We start from the raw sequence: 7,645 nt of genomic DNA on the forward strand, positions 1-7,645 counted from the left end.
TCTATCTATCTATCATCCATCATTTATTGTCTATCTACCTATCATCTATCCATCTATCATTCATCTATCAATCTATCTATCTACTATCTATCTATCTATCTATCTATCGTCTATCTACCTATCATCTATCCAACTATCTACCTATTCAAGTGCATGATATAACTTACAAAGAAAGAGAATTGTTTCTCAAAATCATTCATAGACATTAGCCTCAATACTTCTTGATGACATAACTTACATGTGACCAATAACTCAGATATAATCTTTGGCTTTGGCATAATGATGTGAGAAAGAGAAAACAAAAAGTCCACTTAAAGAGGACACAATGCTGCAAAATCAGGATGCGAATAAGCAAAGCCAGCTGCTCACCTTGGTGGACTTCCAGCTAACTCCACGGCAGTCTCTCTGTTAGAGAAAAAGAAGACAAGCATGAGTAAGCTCATTGTGGTAATATACAAATTAATCCCACAATCAGATGCACAAGGTATGTGTTAAGAAGACACAGCACACGTAGGCGACTAATCAGCTCTGATTAATTTCCATAAACATTTCAATGGTTACTTTCAAGAGAAAGTTTATGCGTATGTGATGTAACTGTCTCTGCTTCCTGGTGGTAGAATTTAACTGAGATCAAAACACTAAAATGTAAAGATGCACAACATCTTTAATTTTTATTTTTTACACATTTTCCAGAAGGAAAATGTGTAAAAAATAAAACCCAAAACCACATTTCAGATATTCACAGTGAAATGAAAAAAAAACTTCAATGTGTTTCCCAGAGTCGTTTAGGAGCAGAGTCCTTTGGAAATATTTCCACACGTTGATCTTGGTCATTTGAGGTTTAGGAAGAAACATGAACAGTGCAAAACCCAATTCTTTTAGCAATAAGTTACTGTTTGTGCTTTTCCTTTTCTTTTGTTTATATTATGATGTTTAACTCTTTAGGACTGCCAAAGATTCAGTACAATGATTCAAATGGTACAAAAGAAAATGACTAACTCAACAGGCTGTGTAGTATGTTAACGAAAATGACCAGTTTAATTTGAAGACTTTTTCCTTCTTGCCACATCATGTGTTTCAGTCATAGACACGTTCTTATAAACGATGGGGGACAGAAGCTTTATGCTGATCTATTTTAGCAGTAAAAGAGGGCTCAACTTTAAACTAAGGGATTGAGTTATGAATTCTTTTTAGGGTCATATAATCTTTTGAGGGTTCTCATGAAAGATATGAATACTTTATAAAGAAAAAAATCAATGCACATATAAACAGAAAATGTGGTACACAATCACAGATGGTCCATGGATTTCTAAGATTCATGTTTCAACAGTGGTTAGGAGCCCCATCCTTATGCTAGTATTTCCTTTAGTCACTTCGACAATCTAAATAAAGAACTGTGTGTACTCCAGCGCCTTCTTTGGCTGCGCAGCTTCTAGAACTGTCTCTTGATACTGATTGCCTGTGATATTATCTGACTATGGTAGAAAAGTGGTGATTCTCACGGAACCATACTCTGTTTGAAAAGAAAAATGATTTAAGTTTAGCTCCCACAGACACGTTCATTTCCAGTAATCATATAATAGTAAGCCTTCAGGTTTTATTGCTGTAAAAATTGCCTTTGGGGAGAAGTTTCCATTCCTTCAGCAAAACTGCCACTGAGGGCATTGTGCATTACCACACTGTGGAGTGCTTCACACACCCATCTATCTTTTATGTTTATTTTTTAATGTGTGTGTGTGTGTGTGTGTGTGTGTGTGCACGCGCACGCGCTGTGGGTGGTGTATGTGCACATATGTCTAGTGTAAGAATCTATGTGCTGGGGGATGATGCTGGGGCCTGTTCTGTCATTCTCTCTCTGTCTTAGTCCCTTGAGACAAGGTCTGCTACTTGAACCTGGTACTGTGTTGGTGGCCGAAAAGCCCCAATGATAGTCCTGTCTTCATGGCACAATTGGCTGGGGTTACGTTAACCCTGTCCAGCTTTTTGTGTGGGTACTGGGATCTGAACTCACGGTTTCCTTTTGCGTGCGAAATGCACCATCTCTCCAGTCTCATGGTTATTCCCTTTAAGAATTTAGTATCTATATAAGAAGTTTCTCTTTCCAAACAGAATCTGCACCTATAGGTTGCCCAACTAAGTATCTGTGGGCAATCCATCTAAGATTTCTTTTACAACACTTAGTGCATTACAAGTACATTTAAGCGTTTATTTTATTATTTATCACTTATCCACTTACACTAACGTATACTAGTACTTAATAAATATCAGTTCAGTTTGTTGGGATTGTCTTAATGAGCTCGTCTGGTCTTCTTGCTGACTTGGAGCATTAGATTTGTGTTTCAAGGTAGTTCATAGTACCAACAGCAGCCTAGCATGGAGGCACAGTATAGGCATCTTTCTTTTGAACCTTTTAGACAGTTACTTTGGCTTTTGGAATTACACATTTTCTAATATTATAAATCACTTGATAGCTTTCAAAAATACATTGTTCACACATTACAATAAACCAATCAACCTTGGCATTTTGGACTAGATAATTTTTGGTTGTGCATATTGGGTAATGTCCTGGGAAGTTCCTGTGGTGTGGATCTGCAGTGTCCCCCAAGAGTCTTATTTATGAAAGATTTGGATTGCACCTTGCAGACACAGTCATTGAGAAATGACTAGATCATGAAGACTGTAATGTACCCAATGTATGAACCCATTAATGGAGTCATTGTACCATGACCCTGTTGAGAGGTGGTAGAACCTAGGGGGTGGGATTAGTTGGAAGAAGCAGGTCACTGGGGGCATGTCCTGGAATGATATATGTTGTCTTTCCTCCTCCTCCTCCTCCTCCTCCATCTTCCACCTCTTCCTCCTCCTCCTCTTCTTTCTCCTCCTTGTCCTCCTCCTCCTTCTCCTCCTCTTCGTCGTCGTCCTCCTCCTGCTCTTCCTCCTCCTCCTCTCTTGTCCTCCTATCTCTATTTCTCTTTGATTTCCAGTTGCCATGGGGTGAGCAGCTCTGCTCCATCCTACCTTCTCTGGCAGGATGTTTTGCCTTTCCTAAGGCTTAAAGTGATGAAGGCAGCTAACCTAAAGAGCTAAAACCTTTGAAACCCTGAGTCAAAATAAACCATTCCTCCTTTAAATGCTCTCTCAGGAATTTTGACACAGTGATGAAAATTTGGTAAGCATGGCATCATGGGATGCTTAGGAGCTTCCGTGTTTAGTCTCTAAACACCAGCAGCATCTGGCCATCCCCTACTCTGTTGTGACTACTAAAACTATCTTCAGAGAATGCTAAATGTCCACTGGGGACAAAACTGCCCCTACATACAATCATTCTGTAATAATAAAATAAGTACCCACAATTAACCTCTGCTTTAAATGCTGACTAGGTGAAGCAATGCTCCCTAGTCCCATGGCGACTAGAGACTGAGCCCTCCTAATAACGCCTGCACTGCTTTGGCTCCTCCCACTTAAGTTTTCATGACCATAGAGAAGGTTGGTTCCCCCACCTACGGATACAGTGGTATCATTCTAAGTTTTACGTTTGATTAACCAACATAAAACTAGTGACTATTGCTGTGGAAATGTTCTTGTTTCTGTGAGAACTAAGTTGGATGCTTTGGGAAGACCAAAGATGACAAGGCACTTAAGAAAGTTGATGTGGAATTAGATCTATGGGTAAGAGAATTCTAAATAGTGGGGAAAACACAATTTTCACAAGGGTCTTTAAGTTCTTGTTTCTTTCAAAATATAAGCTGTAAATTCCAAACAGTGAATTATTGGGTAGATTTATGCATACAAGACAAAACGAAGTTCACGCATCACACCTCTAATGTCGAGGAAAAGGGGATGGGCTTGTCTCTGCTACGTACAGCAGGTGCTGGGGAAAGTGACCTTCATCAATAGCAAGTCCTAGCTGAAGAAAATCACATTTTACACCACCGTGTCTTGAAAACCTTACATTAGAATTACAGACAGTACTTGATGTCCATAATTGCTAACAATCTGATAATTCTATTGAGCCTATAAACACAGCATTCAGGAGGCTGGGGAAGGAGGACCAATAATTGGAGTCCAGCCTGGGTTAAATAGCAAGATCCTGTCTCAAAAATAAACAAGTAGGCCAATCACAATAGAACCACTGTATCAGGCTGCAGCAATGCAACCGAGATTGATCAATCACTCACTATTGTTGTGATTGCTACATTTCTACATGGGACAAAACTGCTTTTACAACCATTCTGCTAGAATAAAAGACGTGCCCATAATTAACCTCTGCTTCAAAAGCAGAGGAAACACCAGGCCTCTAAAATGAGAATTTTTCATTTTTAACCCATTTACTACTGCTAACAAATCATCTGAATTATTCATACATTTCCAGGAATTTATAGCTTTTATAAATAAACCCTTGAGAGAAATAAATTTAGTGGATTATAGCAAACTGCTTCTAGATAATTTTCCTCTATAAGCCTGGTGAGGGAATTTTTTAAAGGTGTTACACAGACCATGAACTTCCCAATGAACCATCATAGTTCTGTCTGTCATTAGCATAGCTTCATCAGTGCCACTCACTAATACTTATTAATCTAACATATTATGCACTTACTATATTCACAACATGACGAATTTAGAGCCTGATCCTTCTTCGAAGGGTTTACACTCAGGGAAAAGATAATATATAATGCACAAAGTGATGCTGATTTCTGTTGTTCTACTATCAAAAGTGTCTCAGTTACTTTTCTTGTTTCTGTGATAAAAATATCTTGACAAAAGCCACTTAAGGAAAGAAGGGTGTATATGGACATGGACTCACAGTGTGAGGTACAGTCCATCATGGTTGGGGAAGTTATGGCAGCACAAGCTTGGGGCAGCTGGTCCCATTGCATCCATAGCCAGGAAGTAGAGAGCTATGAATGCTGGTGCTCAGGGAGCTTCCTTCTGCCAGACCCAAAGCCAGGGGTCAACTTTCTTTAGAGCTGATTATCCCACCTCAATTAACTTAATCTAGATAATCCCTCACAAGCATGCCCAGGGGCTAGCCTTATTTCAATCCCTCACAAGCCTGGAGGCTTGTCTGCTGGGTGGTTCCAGATCTGTCAAGTTGACAGTCAACATTAACTATCACAAAAAGCAAGTTCCTTAAAGTCAGGGATCATGTCACATTCAAAATTTTGACTATGTGATGCCTTTGAACCAGACTCAATAACTGTGAATGTAACAGATGTGTGGAACATTTTCTACCTGGAAGTAACTCTAGCTTCAACTCCTTTTTAGATGACTGTTGTTAGAGGGCCAGGAATACAGAAGGTCATAAATGGCCCAAACTTAGAGATTAAGAGTCTGCACAAGGCTGGTGCTTGGACATGACTCCTATATTAAACTTCACCCACTCAGGGCTCAGGGACCATCACGAAAGATGGGCCAGAAAGATTGAAAGAGCCAGGGAGGAGGTGCATGACCATAGGGAAACAGAGTCCTACAAGCTCTTGGGACCCTGCTCATATGATCCCATGGCAATGGTGTGAGCATACACAAGTCCCATGCACACTCAGACAGACAAAACCCCAGCATAGAACTGGGGAAATGAAAAGCATACCCCAATCTTAGCTGAAGAAATATTGGCAACTATTACTGCTAGGTGAGGAAGAAATAATCTTCCTAAAACAAGGGATTCTAGATAGGCTGACTAGCCCTTAGTGGATAGACTTGCACTGGGGAATGTCTGGGGTCACTGACTTGACAGAGTGGGGCTTAACAAATGACAGAGTATATGGTTCCAGTGGGGGAGGGAGGCTATGGGAGGTTGCCAGTGGGGATGGGGATATAAAGATGATTAAGATGGTTTTAGTTGTTAAATGAAAATAAAATAAAATAAAAAATTAAACAGGCTGTTGTTAGGTAAGGTGGTATTCGGAATTTAACGACACTGACTTACTGTACTTCCTTATCATTTCCAAGTTAATCTGATTTCTTAGAAGGGCGAAAACATTAAAAATTGAATGAAAACAATGATGAGAGAAATGACATACCCATGGGACAGTCTAAGAAAGAGAATTGAACCAGGGGCTAAGAAGTAGACTAACTGGGCAGAGGGTGTGTGTTTCTGACGGACTTAGGTCATGCCCTTGACCTCATGAAGGCCTCTGCATCCTGGGATACACTAAGAATTCTGCCTCTTTGACCTGAGGTTGCTGATCAACCTGAACAAACAGGAAAACCCTTTGAAAGTTCAACTTTACCAAAAGGAAAAAAAAAAGTACTAGGAAGAAAGAATATTTTTCAATAACAGACAATGGTCCCAAGTGTATTACACAGTTTTTATAGATTATTTAGCATTCCCTTAAAGATAAAAAGCTTTCGATTTTAAAGATGTAGTACTTTGTCAGTGGTACCAGCTTTGATCAGCTGTCTGAAAGAACATTCTCCCTCGTCATTTCCCATCCTTCCCCATTCCTCAACTGTGCAAACAGTTCTTTTTTTAGGAGGCGCTGAAGTCGGAGCTCACCATCTATTTCTGTGCGGCTTGCCAGTTTCCAAAATTAGCTGGCAACTATAAAGCAGTGGACATGACCCCCTGTGAGCTGTGTGTCAGCGCGATATTTTTTTTCAGAACTGGACTATTTCCCTCCAATGGTAGCTTTGAATGTTTCAAAAGTACAAGACCTTATTTTTTTGAATGCTGAAATATATTTAATTTTTATGACTTATTCTGTACATGGCTTCGTGTTCTACTTGTAGAAGGAGTAAGGTTTTCTTTAGTTTAATGAAAGGTGAAAGCATTATTATCAAGCAGACCTCGCTTTCTCTCCTTTGCCCTCCCTCTCACCTTCTTCCCTCTCTTCCTTCATTCTTCTCTCCCTCTCTCCAGCGTTCTTCTTCCCTTCCTTTTCCCTCCCTCCCTCCCTCCATCCCTCCGTCCCTCCGTCCCTCCCTCTCTCCCTCTTTCCTCATTGTTTCTCCCTCTTTCTTCCCCTCCTTTTCCTTCTCTCCCCTGCTTCTGTTCCCTCCCACCCACTCAGCTTGAGACAAGCTGTGACCCTTGAAAGTTGGATCTGTTTCCAAAAATCACATAGACAAGAAGCTAGCTTAAGGCACCATTATGAAACCATGTGTTGATTGAAGACAGTTAATTTCTTTTCTTACACGGTGACCCTTAGCTCTGAGAAATTCAAAAGAACTCAGACATTTCTATTTCTTCCTTGTTCAGTAAAACCTAGAAACCCTGCTCAGCCCACTTGGTAATTAAAAGTACCAGACTGGTGGAACTAACCTTGGGTGTTTAACAGTCATACTTTGAGACTTATGCTAATCTGGTCAGAGTGACTTAAAGGGCAGTTTTTCTTCCTTGCCCTCCAAGGTCAACTAAGTTCCAGGGGACTATGGGGCATCTCTCAAAATGACCTGTAATTGTGGTGGGTAACCTGTCCTCTTGATCAAGGAGGCTGAGGAGACCCCAGGAGATGGACTTGATCCAGTGTCCTGTCTACATAGAGGAGGGTCAACATAGAGGAATTATTTCCTCCATTCTTCCAAGCGAAGCCAACCATGGTTGAGCAGAACCTTTGACTTATCTTCTCATAGGTGGAACTGGTAAAAGAAAGGAGCCAGGGGCTCCTCCCAAGCCCATGTGACCCCCTGAGGAACAGATCCACCA

At 40.5% G+C, this 7,645-nt stretch overlaps 1 protein-coding gene across 1 annotated transcript in view; it reads right to left on the bottom strand.

The window, feature by feature from the left end:
• Celf2 (CUGBP Elav-like family member 2) overlaps positions 1-7,645 on the bottom strand; it is a 927,752-nt gene that overhangs the window by 433,009 nt on the left and 487,098 nt on the right. The window contains exon 3 of the mRNA XM_008837317.3: positions 370-405. The gene's annotated coding sequence lies outside the window, so the exon portion shown is untranslated. The remainder of the gene's footprint in view (positions 1-369; positions 406-7,645) is intronic.

The sequence above is a fragment of the Nannospalax galili genome, unplaced genomic scaffold (genome assembly GCF_000622305.1).
Source record: "Nannospalax galili isolate Female #2095 unplaced genomic scaffold, S.galili_v1.0 scaffold678, whole genome shotgun sequence".
NCBI lineage: Eukaryota > Metazoa > Chordata > Mammalia > Rodentia > Spalacidae > Nannospalax > Nannospalax galili.